Below are 20,632 nucleotides of genomic sequence, written 5' to 3'. Positions count from 1 at the left end.
CCCAATTGGCTACAAGGGCTGGATATGCACCGATCTGAAGCCAGGAGCCAGGAGTTTCCTCCGAATCTCCAACATGGGTGCAGGGGCCCAAGCACTTGATCCTTCTTCTACTGCTTTCCCAGGCCATAGCGTAGAGCTGGATTGTAAGTGGAGAAGCCGGGTCACAAACTGGTGCTCATATGGAATGCCGGTGCTTCAGGCCAAGGCATTAACCTGCTGCACCTAGCACCGACCTCTCACAGAATGAGTTTGTAAGGGTTTCATCCCTTTAAATTGTTTAGAATTGTTTGAAAAGAGTTTATGTGAGCTCTTCCTTAAAAGTTTGTAGCATTTGGCATTGAAACCCTCTGGTCCTTGGATTTTCTTCAATGGGAGACTATTACTATCAGTATTCCAATATAATCATTGGCTACTATCTTTTCAGATTTTCATGTCTTCCTGATTCAATTTTAGAAAGTTACATGTTTACAGAAATATATTCATTTCTTCTTGGTCTTCTAATTTGTTGGCTTATGGTTATTCATGATAGTTCCTAATTGGTTCTTTGCTTTTTTATGGTATCAATTGTAGTATCTTCTTTTTGATTCATGATTTTATATTCACTTTCTTGATTATCTTGGCTAGTGATTTATCAGTTTTGTTTATCTTTTCAAAACAGCAATACTTCATTTCTTGTTATTTTTATTTCTATTTTGTTTTTTGTTTTCTAATTTTTATTATTTATTTCCTTCTACTAATCTGTGTTTTGAGTTGTTCTTGGTTTTCTAGGTCCTTAAGATACATTGACAGGTTATTTACTTAATACCTTTCCCATTTTTTATGTAGGCACTTACTGCTATAAATTTTTCTCTTAATGCTGCTTTTGTTATGCCCAATTAAGGTTGGGCCAGAAAGCTCAGTCATCTGTTCATAGGATGGACAACAGGCAGAATCATGTGTGAGATGGGTATGTGCAGAAATTCTGGCTACCATTACTGGAAAGGGAGGGAGTTGGGACCAACTGGTGCAGAGCTTAGTCTAAAGGCACTTCTCTGTGCTGGAGTTAGAAGTGGGATGGTTTTCTGTTCTGAGTGGACACACTGTCACCTCACCCATACATGCCCATGGTCCAGAACATTCCACAGATGTGAATTTCCCATAAAATTGAAGCTTAAGTACTAATCATTAAAATGTTTACCACATTAATTAAAAAGTTTCTAAAACAAATTAGACCATCCTACCATTTTTTTTTTTATTTTTGACAGGCAGAGTGGACAGTGAGAGAAAGAGACAGAGAGAAAGGTCTTCCTTTTGCCGTTGGTTCACCCTCCAGTGGCCGCCGCGGTAGGCGCGCTGCGGCCGGCGCACCACGCTGATCCGATGGCAGGAGCCAGGTGCTTCTCCTGGTCTCCCATGGGGTGCAGGGCCCAAGCACTTGGGCCATCCTCCACTGCACTCCCTGGCCACAGCAGAGAGCCGGCCTGGAAGAGGGGCAACCGGGACAGGATTGGTGCCCCGACCGGGACTAGAACCCAGTGTGCCGGCGCTGCAAGGCGGAGGATTAGCCTAGTGAGCCGCGGCGCCGGCCCATCCTACCAATTTTAAATCAAGGTTTTGAATATAGTAACTATCTTAGTCAAGGCTATGTTGACATCTATTGCTCGCTGTGATATTGTCTACAGTTCCACTGGTCAGCTGGACACATTGCTGGAGGTCCCACAATCCATACATTGATGACATCATGTTAATTGGATCTGGGAAACAGGAAAGTGTGAGCTCTCTAGACACACTGGGAAAATACATGCCTTCCAGAGTAAAGGCAATAAACCCAGACATTTACCAAGACCTGCCACAATGGAGGAAATTGGAGAGGTTCAGTGATTTGGGACATGTCAGGACATCTCAAAGATAAAAGAATAGGTTGTTGCACCTCACATCTCATTTAACTAAATTTTGAGAGGTAAAATTTGGTACAACTCTTTGGATTTCAGAGAGAAAACTTCACTTGAGAATAATATTCCAATATATTTTTCAGGAAATGTGGAATGCTGCCTGTTTCAGGTAATACCCAGAGTAGGAATGGGTTCTACAACAGGTCCAAGTTTCTTTATTCAGGAAATAAGATCTAACATTTTATATATTTCTGCAGGTAGCCATAATGGACAAAGAACTGCCATGTAGTGCAGGAATATTGTGTACAGGACAGTTTCACATGAGACCTCTAGGGTTCTGGAAAAAGGCTATGCCCTCTGTGTAAAAGAGCTATTCAAGGGAAAAGCAGTTCAAATTTGTTACACAACCCCCATAGAGTCTGAACACCTCGCTGAAAGACTAAGTGACCTGATCTGTCCCTTTTGGACTAGGTATCATTCTGAGCTAGGTTTTATCCACTGAAATGATACATCTGTGTTTAGGCCTCAGAATGCGCAGAAAGTACAACTAGTATTAGCAGCTGGGTCAGACTCCCATATTACTTACTGCTATTCATCAAGGTTTTTCTGTCAATGATCCCTAAAGGCCTATCATACCCATAACCAATTGACATAAAAGGATTGATAGGTGTGGTTTTCTGGTAGGCTTATATGGCATGCAGAAATTGTTCAGAAATGGACTGTTTTTCTACGGGAACATTACAAATCACTGCAAAAATTTGGTGCATAAAAGCAACAAAAATAATTTTATAATCACTCATAGTTTCTCTGGATCATCAAGTCTCAAAGGGCTCCAGTGGGAAATTTTGAATTTAAGGACTCTTGTTAAGCTATTGTTGAACCTCATCAAAGAACCAGAAATCTAAAGGTGCTGGAGGCTAGATAGGCATCCCTATCATCATACAGTCATGTGTTCTCTCCATGTCATCTCCTCATATAAACTGGTTTGGTCTTCCTCACAGTATAGCAACCATCAGTGGAGGCAATACTCAGGCCCTTCAACACAGGCTCCCTCTGACAAAGGCTGAACTAGTGACTGCCATTGTTGAATGTCTGATTAGCCAACAGAAACTAAACAATAAGACTTTAATAGGGCATCGTTACATGCAGACAAATCAGCCACTTGATCATAAGGCTGATCACATCTTCAAAGGTATATAAATTTGTCATCACCATAATAAATACTTCCTTCATATTTGGGTATTTTCTCCCCTGCCACCTGTACCACCACTTTAAGGCTTACAGAATCCTTGATCTATCGATACAGTATCGTATACCATATTGTTTCAGATCAAGGGGCCCATTTTACACCTAAGTATATACAATAATGGGCATATGACCACAGGAACCAAAGAATTTAACATGTACCTGTCAACTGGTAGAAGTCAGAATAGAATATTGTGGAATGACATATTAAAGACTCCACTAAGGTATCAACTTGGGAATAATACCTTGTAGAATCAGAGTGCTATCCTCTAGAATGTGGTATATAATTTGAACTAATGGCCAATGTGTATTGCTAGGTCCCTTATAACAAGACAATAAGACTACGTGGGTCCAACATCCAAGGAGACGAATTAGAATTGTTCCCTCACTATCACTCCCAGTGACCCTTTGTTTACTATATACTTGCCTATCCCTATGATGGTAGTCTGTACTTGTTATGATTCCTGGTTCCTGGAAAGGATTTTTCGACTACAGGACTTAGTAAAGATTTCACTGAACTTGAACTTATCCCTGGAATCTTCATGGCATGGAACAACACACAAATAAAGAGTAATTAACATAATTAGCCTGGGAATCTAGGTTTGATATTACACAATGGGAAGAGGGAAGAATATTTCTGAAAGGCAAGAATGAACATCTCAGTACTTCTATATTAAGGGAAACCAATGCATGTAGAAGTATGATAACTCAATAAGGACAAGGCTGTTAAAAGTTCAAGAGCCTGAGTATAGAGTTCTGAGGATGTTCAGATAATAATGAAGGCATCCTGGACAAGTCAAAGTGCTGAAAGACAATGAGGAAATACAAAATATGTAATATAAATGTTAGATGATTATTATCAATCATAAACTTACAGCCAGCTGCTCAAATGCACTTCTTATGCATCACTTCATATATCCTCCAACTCACCTGCCTCTTGCTCTAGTCACTACTGCAGAACCAATTTCATGCAGGCAAAACCTAATAGCACTTTAATCTTACATCCTTGCCTGGTATCATTCATCACATCTGGTACTTCTGTGTTGAAATCAAGAAGTAGGGATGTTGCTGGAGCCCATCTGATGGAGCAGATGCAAACTAGGAAGGAGGGCAGGTAGAAGAACTAGCAGTTTGGAGTATTAAAACTAGCATTTTTCATCCTGGATGAAATACCTTGAGGTGCATTTTTGAGGCTTCTCAGATGGTAAATCCATATAATCGAGCAAAGAGGTGTGCTTCATGATGACCAAATAGGTAATAATGCCTCCTTGTGTTGCTTCTCCCTTCTTCCTCGCCTCACTTCTCTTGTATTTCATTCCTGCTCCCTGGAATTGTACTCTTTCATAAAGTATTATCAGGTGAGTAAGTGGCACAGCAGTTAAGTAGCTGCTTGAGACATCTGCATCCAATATCACAGTGCCAAGTTCAAGGCCCAGCTAGTCTATTTCCAATCCAGCTTCCTTCTAGCGTGCACCCTGGGAGACAGAGATGATGGCTCCAGTACTTGGGTCTCAGCCATTACATTAAAAGACATGGATTAAGTTTTGAGTTCCTGCCTTCAGCCTGGCCCAGCATTGTCTATTGTGGACAGAAGATGGAATATTTCTCTATGCCTCTTTCCCCTTCGAATACAAGTAAATTTTAAAAAATTTAAAAATGTATTATCTCATAAGTCCTTTGCCTCAGGCTTAGCTTTATGGGGACTTAAGGCTAAAATATCTGCTTACTTTTCTCTTCTGTTCACTGAAGTTACAAAGAAATAATTGTAAATAAACCCTATGTTCTGCCTAACAAGATAGTGAGCACATCCAAGCATCCATTTAAGAAGGATTGGTCTCTCTGTGACTCTCACCTCCCCTACAATTTTGAATATAGATACTTTTTCTGTTATACTTCATTTCCCCCATCTTCCCAGGTAGAAGAGCCCCCATATGCATCATGAACAAAATAGAATCCTAGTGACATACATAAGGCCATCATGTAGATGGCTGGGGCCTACAGTAGAAAAAGAAAAGATTAAAAAAAAAAAAAAAACTCTTTCTAAACTCCTGCAACTATCCTTTGCATTTCTTTTACCAGCACAATATTAAAAGTGTACGTAATCATTTCACTTGGAAAACCCCCTCAGTTCTAATGATTAGGTAGGATCAGATGGAGTCCAAGTAAATGGAAACATAATGGACTATTTAGACCTGGTCTTTCCTAGATGTTAAAGGCTGCTGCTGCAAAAGGATTTCTGAACAGTATTCATTCCATGTGTGGGAGGATATAAAAGAGTTTTTAGGGAGAATTCATTGTTGAAAGCAGTAGATAGGCCGGCGCCATGGCTCAATAGGCTAATCCTCCACCTAGTGGTGCAGGCACACCGGGTTCTAGTCCCGGTCGGGGCACTGGATTCTGTCCCGGTTGCCCCTCTTCCTGTCCAGCTCTCTGCTGTGGCCCAGGAGTGCAGTGGAGGATGGCCCAAGTGCTTGGGCCCTGCACCCCATGGGAGACCAGGAGAAGCACATGGCTTCTGGCTTCGGATCAGCATAGTGCGCCAGCCACAGCACACTGGCCGTAGCGGCCATTGAGGGGTGAACCAACGGAAAAGGAAGACTTTTCTCTCTGTCTCTCTCTCTCACTGTCCACTCTGCCTGTCAAAAAAAAAAAAAAAGCAAGTAGATAGAAATTACAGGCAGGGAACACTTATTAGTGATAAAGACTGTGCCTTTCGCAAGAGCACATAGCTGCTCTCTATCTCAGAAATCTAAGCACTATGGAGAAACTAACATCTGACCAACTATAAACACAACAGCTCATCAGTCCCTTTACTTGCTGCCTAGTCCCTCTCCATGACTATTACTTATTCCTGGAGTCATGGCATGTAGATCCCCACATAGCATTTCAGATACATCATTGAAGAAGCAGATCATAGGGTGCAGTATTTGGATCTTGGAGTGAAATGCTCTGAAGTCCAAATTCCAACTCTGGCTTACAGCACCTATGCAGTCAATGTGCACATTTCCATTGTTAGTTAACAATGCCTTCACACTGACAAATCTTTCATTTTAGAGTAGGAACCAAACATTCTCTATACAGATATATTTAATGCTACCAAATCTGGGAAAGTCATAAGAATGGGAGTCCTGGTAAGGAATGTTATACACATCCAAAGAGACTCAACTTTGTCAGGTTTATTGGAATGTACTGACCAATTTCTGTCATTATTTTGTTTTTTCTAGGAGGTCAGAGTAAACCTCTGTTCCAATTCCTTCTAAGTATTAAATAATACTATTCTTTTTTTAAACTTTTATTTTATGAATATAAATTTCCAGTGTACAGCTTATGGATTACAATGGCTTCCCCCTCACATAACTTCCCTCCCACCCGCAACCCTCCCCTCTCCCGCTCCCTCTCCCCTTCCATTTGCATCAAGATTCATTTTCAATTCTCTTTATATTCAGAAGATCAATTTAGTATAAAGATTTCAACAGTTTGCATCCACATAGCAACACAAAGTGAAACATACTGTTTGAGTACTAGTTATAGCATTAAATCAAAATGTACAGCACATTATGGACAGAGATCCCACATGAGGAGCAAGTGCACAGTGGCTCCTGTTGTTGACCCAACAAATTGACACTCTAGTTTATGGTGCCAGTAAACATCCTAGGCTGTCGTCATGAGTTGCCAAGGCTATGGAAGCCTTCCAAGTTTGCCGACTCTGATCATATTTAGACAAGGTCATAAAAGACAGAGTGAAGATAGTAACCAATGATCCTAAGAGTGGCATTTACCAGGTTTGAACAATTATACAGCATGAAGTGGGGAAGAGGACCATCAGTACACACAGGTTGGGAGTAGAGCCATTGGTGGTAGAGTAGAGGTTATGATTACAAAGGAATGAGGCCCAAGTGCACTAGACAGGGCCTAGAACAAAGGACAGAGTCATTATTAGAGGAGCTAAGAAAGGTGCTGTCTAAGCTATAATTAAGTTTTCTGATTGAGAGGCAAATAGAACCAGATAGAAGGGGCTTGATAATAATCTGGTGGGCTTTAGGCCTTGTAAATTCAGAGGCCCAGACCTATCTATCTCTTCACATGGGGTATATCCTAAGGGAGGTATGAACCTCCTAGGGGAAGGCACTCTGTTGACTTTCATTACTTGGCTGGCCTAGGAGGAGAGCTGGCCAGGTAAAGGCAGGGGGCATCTCTAACAAGAAATTTACAGTTCTGCCTGTAATGTTGCTGACCCTACTTGACCATCCCCTCAGCTGCAGTGGTCCCTTTGGAAGTTGGGCTGAGTGAAGGGCTTTTCAGCTTAGAGCCAATAAGATCTGTGGCTCTGACCTGGGCATCCTTCGACTCCAGGGCAGGTCCATTTCCAGTGATCCAACTCTTGGCAGAGCTGCCAGGGCTCTTCACAAGCTGACTTCTGCTGAAGCCCAGGCTTACCACTTTGAAAGCCACTGCAGTGGACTGGCCTGTTGGGTCTCCTTGAGGGCAGATCACTGTACAGATCAGCCATTAATAGGCCTGCCACCCATTGCTTCTGATGCCTAGCTTTCTTTTCCTCCTGGTTTGTGTTCAAGCAGACCAGAGGATGCAAGTCAAGGGAGTGCCCGTGTCCCATCTCTAATCTTCGGTGGCCTGAACTACAAGTCTATAGTCACAGGCATGTTCTGTAGTAGTTTTTCTAAGGTAGACAATGCCCATGAGGACAATTATATTCTCACTTTAAAACTTTCTTTCCCTTTGGTCTGAAAGGGAGGTTTTTTCTACTTACTGTATACTTCGCTGATGGCGAAGTGAATCTAGCTATGAGATTATTATTTAAGTTCTTATTTTGGCTATGCTATTACAGAAAAATGTTAGCCATCTCTTTTATAAGGTCTAAAGATTAAATTGTGCGTCCTACAGATTCCTTCATAATAGAATTAGTTTCCTACCTTGAAGAGAATAGAGAAATGAAAGAAGTTGGGCTTAGAATAGAGAAATGAGGGAGCAAGTCCTAGATCGCTTGCTGACAATAGCAATATCACATGAATACTTAGCAAACCGTTTCAACCATTAGATAACAACTTAAGAAAACATTTACCAGAAGGTCCAATGCCTTCTATAAATTTTAAGAATCATGTATTTGAAAACACCTCTTAAATATCTAACATGGTGTAGTTTGTTTAGCCAGTAAACTTAAGCACAACCATCTAAAATGGTTTTAGTTTCTTTCTACCAACAAGTTTAAAACATATGATACACAGATTCAGGTCACACAAATTAACATGTATCTTTGATTGATGTTAGCAGCTTAAATTTATGGACAATCTTATCTATAAGCCCTTTAAAATAAAACTCTTAATAAAATTTCCCCATGTGGACATACAATATGTACACACATATAACATAGCATAGTAGACCAATATAGCAATTTTAATAATAGCTTTTAAAATCTTTAACTCTTTTTGTAGATTGCCAATTGATTTGAATTGCTTTTTCTTTTTAGTAACCTCAGTTAACCATACTTTCTCTCAGTTGGTACTGTTAATACATTATTGGCTTCATCTGTTTACAGAGCCATCCCAAAGTACTGAATACAATAAAAGTGGCTGGTAAAGTCCATAGGAACCTATAGGAGGACAGCTAAACACAGAACCAACAACGCTTTAGTTTTATGAGCAGCCAATCATATATAACTGTGGATGACAAAAGACTTTAAGTCGCCATGTTTAAAATTATAAACTCATCAACCAACAAAAGGCACTTGCTTACTTCACAGTATTTTTGAAAGCACCTGTAGGATTTTACAAGTATTTAACCCTTTAGGCCTCTGGGGCTTTCTCATTAAGGTAACTATCATGTCTAGTAACACAAGATCATTAGACTTTTTAATTCTCAAACATTTGTATTAATAGCATTTTCCATTATAGAAACTTAAAGTCTGGTACCACTGTCTCCTTCAATTTGGTTATAGACATTTTTTGATTTTGTGGAGTCCATGGATAGATGAGCAAAAGTTAAATCTTTGGGTGATAAAAAATTATCAGGATCTTTAGTTTTGGAAAAATTAGTTTCACCATCAAATTGGAGTGTGTACATTTTAAATATGTGAAACCTAATAACCTATGTAATGTCTAGTGAGAATGATATTAATATAATTCCAGAGAAAGACATGTAGTAAACACTAAAGTGAAAGTCAGCATTCGGAACATAAAGGTGGCAAAACAGTTGTCTTTTTCTACATAGACAAATAGCTCTAAATAGCTCCATCATTACACAAAGTTCCATGGTAAAAACTTCATCAAGGAATATGAAGGGTAACTTTTCAGGGGGAAATCCATCATGAACAGTACTGTATGAATCATGTCAAAAACAAACACATACTTCTGTAAATGCAGCAGGTAAACAGATATTAAAAATTGCAAAAAGGTGTCATTTTTACAGCAAACATAGTTATATAAATAATTTCCCAAATTGTACCACAAAAGAAAAATTACATTGGAAAATAAACCTCATCTGTACCTTCTGAAAAATCTATTAATTTCAATATCTGTCCATTTTCATAGCGATTATTACTCTCATTTGTGTTACAGGTTTTAGAAAAGGAGAAAGGAAAAGGATTCATGTGGCCTCACAACAGCAGGGAAACACTGAGCTTCCATGTGTGTACTTTAATCTCTAGGTTGTATTTTCCACCCTGGGGGTTTCACATTCGATTTCCAAGGGTATTGAGTATTAAGCATCCTCTCTGAGCTGCTTCATAAATCAACTCTGTATCAGATTGTACTGACCACAGCTCTGAAACGTTTTTTAAGTCACTCAACTGGAAATGCTTCTGGCCTTCTGCTAAACCTGTACCTCAGCCAGGGCCACCATATGTCTATTTCCTCTGAGTCCCCATCATCAGTGGCGTTGATAGAAACATAAAAGTATATTTGTTATACTTCAAATCAAACTTAAGCCCAAAGCTGTCATCTGGTTAAAGGCACATTCACTAGTTCAGAAGATGAAATAATTAACAGGCTCTTCTTTCTTTCTCTAACCACATGATCCCACACGAAGAGAAGACAGATGCATCCCACTGCCCTCCCATACCAAGGAAGGAGAAGACTAAGCCTTGCCTGGGAACAGAAAATGGCATAGCTCTCATCATTCCACCTGTTTGTTCTCACTCAACCATGCAGGTAGACTTGGTCTGGTAGTTTGTGGGTCTCCAAGAGCACTGAGTTAGCCTCACCTGATCATGGGAGCTGCAGGATTTAGATCAAGAGTGTATAAAGCACCATAGACATGGTCTAGATAAAAGATAGCAAGAGACAGAAGTAAAGATCAACTTAAATAAAGAGAGTACTATTAGGTCAGGATAACCTGAGAGGAAGATCGAGGGGCTACTCCTTTTTTGGAGTTATTGAGTGTGGTCAGGATTCTTCTTGAGACCATACATTCACAGAATGCATGTATTGTCCTGTGATCTAACAATCAATCAATAATTATTGAGTGTGTACAATGACACTATCTACCAATATAGATGCAAAATTTGTGATTTCTATTCTTATTTGGCGGGGGGGAGAGACTACTTTGAGAGATAATTGCACAACTTTAATAAGATTTACATTCTAGTTGGTGGAGAATGGAGGCAGATTTTAAGATGGTAAATAAGTAAAGAAATACATTTTCAAAATGACATGACCTGATATGATAGATGCTATTTTAAAATGGTTCTATGATGTAGGGCAATGAGAATATGTTATTTAGATTGAATCAAGATATAGAGCTAAGACCTAAATGACAAGCAGAGGAAGGACTCAAATATAAGAGGGCTTTCAAGATAAATGTTCCAGGCAAAGGAGACAGAAAATTCCAAAGCCCTAGGGAGGAACAGCAGGGAAGTCATTGTGGACTGAGGAAATAGTGGCAGAGGATGTTGGAAAGGCAGGAGCAGAGTCACATAGAATCTTGAAGATCATGTTAAGGAATTTGGATCTTATTCTAAAAAAAATTTGCAGACACTGAAGTATTTTAGGCAAGGAAGTAAACAATTTTATTTGTTTCCAAGAGAATTCCTCTGTTTGCTGTGGAGAAAATGGATTGTGAAAAAGCAAGATAGAAATATGCAGATGGTGTTGAGGGCTCCTTCACAGTTATCCAGGTGGGCAAAGATGATTTTTAGCTAGGATGGTAGTACTAACATTTAGCAGAACAGTACAATGATTTGGGTATGTTTTGCAAAATCTGTGCTGCTTTGGTGCTTGAGGCAATCCGCTTTCCATTCAAACTGCCATATTAAATAGTGCAAGTATGACCACATCCTAGAAACCACCATTTATCTCCTGTGAGCAGGTCCTTATAGGGACTATACAGACAAATTCATCCACTGAAGCTTAGTCTCAAATGTCTGATTGAAAGGCCAGTCTTGGCTGGCTCCACAGCTCACTAAGCTAATCCTCCACCTGCGGCGCCAGCACCCCGGGTTCTAGTCCCGGCCAGGGCGCCGGTTCTGTCTCGGTTGCTCCTCTTCCATTCCAGCTCTCTGCTGTGGCCTAGGAGTGAAGTGGAGGATGGCCCAAGTGCTTGGGCCCTGGACCTGCATGGGAGACCAGGAGGAAGCACCTGGATCCCACTTCGGATTGGCGTAGCTCTGGCCATAGCAGCCATTTGGGAGGGTGAACCAACGGAAGGAAAACCTTCCTCTCTGTCTCTCTCTCTCACTGTCTAACTCTGCCTGTCAGTCTTTACCCACTGAAAACCTTAAGCACATGATGATCAAATTTTCACTGTCCTCTGCTTTTTTTTCTCCAATTGAGAAAACATTCTTTCCACCACCATACCTTGTATAGGTGTATTGCAATGGCTTAAAATCGTTTTTCTAATTTTTGTGATTATATGATACCTCTAGTATAAAACAACATATTGGTCACATATTCCTTACTGTAAAAAAACACACTACACAGGTCTTGTTGGAGGCAGTATCAACTTCTGATGTCACTGTATTTTTTTCTAAGCAGAACGGTGCCTACACACAATGATCTTAGCACCACCTACTCCTTCATAGTTGCCTTCCAGCACAGGAAAAGTGGAACTAATTGCCAATAATGAGGACAAGGGTACTACCCCAAACTATGTTGCCTTTACTTAACCAAAACAACTGGTCAGTTATGCTGCAAAAATCAAGGTATAATGAACACCACTGACACAATTTTTAATGCCAAATGATTGAATGGAAATAGAGTTGATGACACTGTTGTACAACCCTACATGAATCATTGGCCCTTCACAGTGGTGAATGATTCAGGCAGACTAAAGATCTAAGTATTATACAAGAAAGAGACAAAAATTCTCTCTTCAGGACAGGTGTCGTTAATGGTCCCAACAATGATGAAGGAAGTTGCAGAAGCATACCTTGGGAAGACTGGTACCAATGCTATGGTCACAATTCCAGTTTACATTAAGCATTAAGCAACCAGAAATTCTGTAACCATTGCTGATCTCAATGTACTCAGAATCATCAATGAGTCAACCTCTTCTGCTATTGCTTATGCCTTAGACACAAAGGTTAGGACTGAAAGAAATATGCTGTCATTTGATTTGGAGGTAGCAATTTGATGTGTATATCCTCACAATTGAAGATGGAATCTTTGAGGTCAAATTGACTCCTGGTTATACCCATTTCAGTGGAGAAGATTTTGACAGTCAAATGGCAATTCATTTTATTATGGAGATCAAGCACAAGCATTAGAAGCACATCTGTGAGAACAAAACAGTTGTCAGACACCTCCATACTACTTGTGAAGGAGCTAAACATACCCTCTCCTACAGCATCCAGGCTAGCATGGAGAAAAATTCTCTCTATAAAGGAAATCTATGACCCGACACCATCAAATTATTAGAGAGCATTGGAGAAACCCTGCAAGATATAGGCACAGGCAAAGACTTCTTGGAAAATACCCCAGAAGCACAGACAGTCAAAGCCAAAATTAACATTTGGGATTGCATCAAATTGAGAAGTTTCTGTACTGAAAAAGAAACTGTCAGGAAAGGGAAGAGGCAACCAACAGAATGGGAAAAAATATTTGCAAACTATGCAACAGATAAGGGGTTGATAACCAGAATCTACAAAGAAATCAAGAAACTTCACAACAACAAAACAAACAACCCACTTAAGAGATGGGCCAAGGACCTCAATAGATATTTTTCCAAAGAGGAAATACAAATGGCCAACAGACACATGAAAAAATGTTCAAGATCACTAGTAATCAGGGAAATGCAAATCAAAACCACAATGAGGTTTCACCTCATTCTGGTTAGAATGGCTCACATTCAGAAATCTACCAACAATAGATGCTGGAGAGGATGTGAGGAAAAAGGGACACTAACCCACTGTTGGTGAGAATGCAAACTGGTTAAGCCACTATGGAATCAGTCTGGAGATTCCTCAGAAACCTGATTAGAACCCTACCATACAACCCAGCCATCCCAGTCCTTGGAATTTACCCAAAGGAAATTAAATTGGCAAACAAAAAAGCCATCTGCACATTAATGTTGATTGCAGCTCAATTCACAATAGCTAAGACCTGGAACCAACCCAAATGCCCATCAACAGTAGACTGGATAAAGAAACCATGGGACATGTACTCTATAGAATACTATACAGTGGTAAGAAACAATGAAACCCGGTCATTTGCAACAAGATGGAGGAATCTGGAAAACATCATGCTGAGTGAATTAAGCCAGTCCCAAAGAGACAAATATCATATGTTCTCCCTGATCGGCGACAACTAATTGAGCATAAAAAGGGAAACCTGTGGAAGTGAAATGGACACTAGGAGAAACAGTGACTTGATCAGCTCTTGTCCTGACTGTTGAAGTACAATGTAATACTTAATCCATTTTAGTATTTTTTTCGTTCTAGTACTATTGGCTGAACTCTGTAATTGACACACAATTATTCTTAGGTGTTTAAATTTTACCTGAAAAGTGATCCCTGTTAAATATAAGAGTGGGAAAAAGAATGGGAGGAGATGTATAATTTGGGACATGCTCAATCGGACTTGCCCCAAATAGTGGAGTTACAAACGTGCCAGGGGATTCCAATACAATCCCATCAAGGTGGCATGTACCAATGCCATTTCACTAGCCCAAGTGATTAATTTCAGTTCAGAATTGATCACTCTAATAGGTCTAAGAGTCAAAGGGATCACACAAACAAGACTAGTGTCTGCTAATACTAACTGATAGAATCAAAAAGGGAGAGAACGATCCAACATGGGAAGTGGGATACACAGCAGACTCATAGAATGGCAGATGTCCTAAACAACACTCTGGCCTCAGAATCAGCCCTTAAGGCATTTGGATCTGGCTGAAGAGCCCATGAGAGTATTTTAGGTATGGAAAGCCAAGACACTCTGGCAAAAAAAAAAAAAAAAAAGAAGACCTAAATGAAAGATCTCGGCGAGTGAGATCCCAGTGGAAAGAACAGGCCATCAAAGAAGGAGGTACCTTTCTCTGAAGGGAGGAGAGAACTTCCACTTTGACTATGACCCTATCTGAATAAGATCAAAGTCAGCGAACTCTAAAGGCTTCCATAGCCCTGGCAACTCATGGCTAGAGCCTAGGGAGATTACTGACACCATAAACAAGAGTGTCAAATTGTTAAATCAACAATAGTAGTCACTGTGTACTTACTTCTCATGTGGGATCTGTCCTTAATGCGTTGTCCAATGTGAAGTAATGCTATAACTAGTACTGAAACAGTATTTTACACTTTGTGTGTCTGTGTGGGTGCAAACTGAAGCAATCTTTACTTAATATATACTAAATCAATCTTCTGTATGTAAAGATAATTGAAAATGAATCTTGATGTGAATGGAATGGGAGAGTGAGTGGGAAAGGGGAGGGTTGCGGGTGGGAGGAAAGTTATGGGGAGGGGGGAACCATTGTAATCCATAAACTGTACTTTGGAAATTTGTATTTACTAAATAAAAGTTAAAAATAATAAAGGAATAAATTTCTATACTTCCATTACTTGTGCTCATTTTGAAGAGATGGATGCTGCTCTTTCCTGTGCCACCCTGGATTCTGTGGAGAAAGCCCTTCAAGAAGCCAAGTTAGACAAGCTGCAGATCCACAAAATCATCCTTGTGGGTGGTTTCACTCGAATTTCCAAGTCTGACTCTTCTTCAAGACTTCTCCAATGGAAAATATTGGAATAAAATTATCCATCCTCATGTTGCCTATGGTGCAGCCGTCCAGGCAGCCTTTCTATCTGGAGAAAAATCTGTGAATGTTCAAGATCTGTTGCTATTAGATGTCACTCCTCTCTCTCTTGGAATTGAAATTTCTGATGGAGTCATGCCTGTCCTCATCAAGTACAATAGTATCAACCCTACCAGGCAGATGCAGATCTTCACCATCTAATAACAACCAGCCTGGTGTGCTCATTCAGGTTTCTGAGGGAGAGTGTTCTATGACCAAGGATAACAATCTGCTTGGCAAGTTTGAAACTGCAGGCAAACCTCCTGCATCCCTTGGTGTTGTCAGATTAAAGTCACTTTTGATATTGATGCCAATGGCATCCTTAATGCCTCTGCTCTGAATAAGTGTACAAAAAGAGAACAAGATTATCATTACTAACAACAAGAGCTGATTGAGCAAAGAAGACATTAAGCAAATGTCCAGAAAACTGACAAGTATAAAGCTGAAGATGAGAAGCAGAGGAAAAGGTGTCCTCTAAGAATTCACTTGAATCTTAGGCATTCAAAATGAAAGCAACTGCTAAAGAGGGAAACTTCAAGGCAAGATCAATGATGAGGATAAACAGAAGACTGTTGGCAAGTACAATGAAATCATCAACCAGCTGGATGAGAAAAAGAGTGCAGAAAAGGAAGAATTTGAATATCATCAAAAAGAGCTGGAAAAAGTCTGCAACCCCATCATTATCAGGCTGTACTCGAGTTCAGGTAGCATGCCAAGAGGAATTTCTGGGGCTTTCTTGGTGGAGGAGCTCCTGTATCTGGTGGTAATTCCTCAGGGCTTACCACTGGAGAGGTTGATGTTCAGCTAACCCCAGTGTAGATGCAGCATATTCCACATAGTAAAAGATAAAAGGACTCAAATTTGTAACAAATTTCATGGCTGTTTTAAAATTAATCTGCTATAGTAATACAGAATACAGGGCATTGTCAACATTTGATAGTGTGCACCAGCAAACAAAATTATGTTGTACTTTATAAGAACTGTAAATGAAAAATGAAATGTCTTAAATAAAGCCATATTTAAAACTGGCATTGGGGGCTGGCATTATGGCATACCAGGTAAAGCTGCCGGCGATGCCAGCAACCCATAGGGGCACTGATTTGAGTCCCAGCTGCTCCACTCTTGATCCAGCTCTTTTCTATGGCCTGGGAAAGCAGTGGAAGATGGCCGAAGTACTTGGGCATCCATGTGAGAGATCCAGAATAAGCTCTGGACTCCAGCTCTGGCTGTTATGGCCATTTGGGGGAGTGAACCAGCAGATTGGAAGACCCCTCTTTCTCTCTCTCTGCCTTTGCCTCTCCATAACTCTGCCTTGCAGACAAATAAATAAATCTTTAAAAAATAGTGGAATCATAAAGAAACACACACACTCATTGTTTTTGAGATTACTTTTATGATTGATGCATGGGTTGAAATTTTCTAACCAAAATTTTCTTACATTTTTCATATTTAAACTTTTTAAAATGTAAAGTATATGGAGTTTTCATATGCTTATATGTTTGAAAACCTCATCTCTGGGGGCCAGCACTGTGGCATAGCAGGTAGAGCTGCAGCCTGCAGTAATGGCATCTCATGTGGGCCCTGGTTCCAGTTCTGGATGCTCCGCTTCCAATCTAGCTCTCTGTATGGACTGGGAAAGCAGCAGATGATCTAAGTCCTTGGGCTCCTGTACCCATGCGGATGGGAGACCCAGAGGAAGCTCCTGGCTCCTGGCTTTGGATCAGTACAGTTATGGCCATTGCAGCCATCTGGGGAATGAACCAACAGATGGAAGACTTTCTCTCTCTCTCTCTCTCTCTCTCTCTCTCTCTCTCTCTCCCTTCTCCCTCCCTCTCCCTCTCCCTCTCTGTAACTCTGCCTTTCAAATAAGTAAATAAATTTAAAAAATAACTCATCTCTGATGTCCTGGTTACTTAGTCAGAGTCCCATATTTGAAATATAGATAGCTTAAACTGATGAAATGTGGTAGCCATCATCATAAGGCCCCTTTATGGGTGTTGTTGAGAGCTGTTTCACATGTGCATTAGAAAAGATAGGTTTCTCTCCTCACAATGAACCTGCATTGTTTCATAAAGATAACAAATGAGAAGTAACTGGAATAAATTGAAGACACTGACAACTTAGAAATGAGATGTAAGTAATCCTGTGGGGGAATAACACTTTTAAATTTTTTAAATCTGCTTGTCTAACATGTCACTAAAAGCTATAATCTTTCATTTTCCATTAACATCTCCATCAGTTCTCCCCTAGTGTTTTAAATTAACTGTCATTCTCCCAAACATGATGCTGTTCAACATTTGAAAAAAAAAATGGTCCCTGTTTTTTTCTCTTTATTATGGATATGAAAACAGAAATATACATTGCATTTATATAAAAGTTGATTCATGCAAGAGGTTCACATGTTTCCTCTCATTTGAAATTTCATGGCACTGTCCAAAAATAAATGTGCCCGTTCTTTTATAAATTCTATGGTACCTGTGATGGTAGAATTATTAACATGCCAACCATGAGAAAATTTCATTGTTTTTACAAAGATACATTATTTTTATATAATGCTACAGCTCACTTCCATTGTCTTTTAACTGATCTTATCCTTATTTCCTTGTTCTCTTATTGAATGTTACCCTTTGATAGCAACTTTCCTGGGAGAATGAGAAATCAGAGGAGAGCGTGATAAAATTTCTCTCACCTAATACTGAGTGTACATCTGTGAGAAGACAGAGCTAACCATATTCCAATTAGTTGATGGAGCACACTTGTCTAATGAATGAGGGAAATGCACTGTTCACAAACCAGAGAAAATCTGAATTTTTATATCAGTGTAACAAGCAACCACTAATTATTATGTTAGGAAAGATTTTAGACATCCCCTATAAGCCCTTCTATGGCTACTTTGTGATGTTTTGTTTTTACTTTAGATTGCTTGCTGATTCGTTTCAATATAACAGATTGTAATTGTTATAAAAACATACCAGAGAGGAGGCACTTTGTAAAGAATAGAACTTTATTTAGCTCACTGTAGTGATGCTGGCAAGTAGGAGAACATGGAGCCAAACATCTAAAAAGAGCCTTTGTGCTGAGTCACAATGTGGTCGGGGCCTCCCATAGGGGGACAGAGCCAGCATTCCAACTCAGGTATCTCTTCCATCTTTATAAAGCCACTAATGCTATCAAGGGCCCCACTCGCATGACCTCACTTCGTTATCTAAACACCTCTTAAAAATCCTACCTCTTCTCAACACCATCACATTGAAAATCAACATGAGTTTCAGAGGGTAAACACTACATGTGAACTATAGCACAGATACTTAGTATCTACTTTTTTTTTTTTTTGACAGGCAGAGTGGACAGTGAGAGAGAGAGACAGAAAGTTCTTCCCTTTTCCATTGTTTCACCCCGCAATGGCCGCTGCGCCCAGCGCTCTGCGCCCGGCGCACCGCACTAATCCAAAGCCAGGAGCCAGGAGCTTCTTATGCAAGCACAAGAGTACACATTAGGATGCAAAAAGAGTACATATTGGAATAGCAAAAAAAAAAAAAAAAACTATGATGCGGAGATAAAAATCATGTCCTAATTATAATATTAGGAGACATGTTCTTACTTTAAAATTATGTGACCACAGCAGAGTGATTGTGTCTGATTTGGATTAGGGAGGCAGCAGGGAAGCTTTCAAGGATGATGGTATTTGAACTGTGCATTGAATAGTGATAAAGGTCTGTAAGTGTCTGCACCTTTTTCTCAAGCTTATGTTAAGGCAATAAAATGGATGGGGAAACATTGGACAAGTAATTTATCTTCTATTATATCCTCAGTTTCTTATGTGGACACAGAGTCATGAGAAACATAAGAAAGACTCTAAATACTACAGAGCCTAATCTCTCATTATGCAAAATGATTTAAGAGTATCATGACAAATTTTAAGTGCTAGGAGGGTTTTGGACATATACTTCGATAGAGCATTGCTCCTCTGTCTTCTGGAATTCAGAATTTCAGTTGCAAAACCCAATGCCATACTGATACCTGAGCACTTCAAGGATTGTTTCTTTTTTATCCTTGGTATTTGGAAATTTTATTTTATGTGCTTTAGGATCTCTTAGTTTTAGACAGAGAGAAATTTTCCACCCTCTGGTTCACTCCCAAATGCCCACAATAGTAAGGACTGGGTAAGGCCAGAGATGGGCCTGGCCAAAGTCAGAAGCCTGAAGTTCAATCCAAGTTTCTTCATGAATGACAGGAACTCAACTAGATGAGCTATCACCAGCTAAAATGCTAAATGGTCTGTGAACCTTCCAAACACAGTGCTGAGTGTCCACCCCTCTTTCTCTTTGATTTCTGTGTTAAGCTCAGTCTTTTAATTATTGGAAATGTCTTATGCCACTTGTTTGCAGTTTTTCTACATTTGTGTTATCTTCTTAGAATTATATTTATGAAATATGTGAAATCCGTTCTCTTTATATTAAAAATTTAAAAAACAAAAAGAAAAAATTGAAGTTACTCAGACAGTTGGGCACCTGTTTATCTTTATTTTATTTCTATGCTTTGGAAAATTTCCATAACATTATCTTATATCTTATGATCCTGTTTTTGCAGTAGTACATAATTTTAATCACAGGAACTTTCTGTTAGAATAATCTTGATTACTCCTTTTCCATATCAACTTGCTCTTGTTTCACAGAAACATTACTTTCCCCTTTATAATGTTTGTTCTGCTTTCTAATTTCTCTCTGTTCCCTATGATATTTTTTTGTTTGTTAGTTCACTAGTTAGTTGCCTTTGTCTATGCTTTGCATATAAGCTTACACAATATGTCAAATATCTTCAGGGTTTATTTCCAACTAGGTCACGGAAAGGTGATGGGAATCTCAGCAAAATCAGTGCTTTTGAACACCAACAGAGTGAAGGATGCCAAACTGGATTTTCAACTGAATAATGTACAAATGCCAGCTCCATTGGGACCAAAAACGTTCTATAGATTCATCTAGTTTTCAGGTTGATGATTGGTACCCAATAATATAGGAGTATCAAAGCAAAGAGCATATACTTAAAGTCTCATTCTTCAGCGTACAAACTCTCCCTAACCCACTCAAGTGCATCATTTCACTGATGCTTTCCATTATTTCTGCTGTTTCCTAGGGCCAGAGACTTTTGGGTTATTATTTCCTTGGATTTGAACTTACACTTTGTCTTTACTCATCCCCAAGCCCCGTGACTTCCTTGGGTCCTATGTCTAATAGTAACTTTCTTATTTTCATTAATTTGGTTTGTAGACACTTTAGCAGAAACCA

At 39.6% G+C, this 20,632-nt stretch overlaps 1 pseudogene; it reads left to right on the top strand.

The window, feature by feature from the left end:
- The first annotated feature begins 12,125 nt into the window (after window positions 1-12,125).
- LOC133756588 (heat shock cognate 71 kDa protein-like) lies at window positions 12,126-16,166 on the top strand (annotated as a pseudogene).
- Window positions 16,167-20,632: the final 4,466 nt, after the last annotated feature.

This window comes from Lepus europaeus, chromosome 3 (genome assembly GCF_033115175.1).
Source record: "Lepus europaeus isolate LE1 chromosome 3, mLepTim1.pri, whole genome shotgun sequence".
NCBI lineage: Eukaryota > Metazoa > Chordata > Mammalia > Lagomorpha > Leporidae > Lepus > Lepus europaeus.
This window is presented reverse-complemented; position numbering and strand designations above follow the sequence as displayed.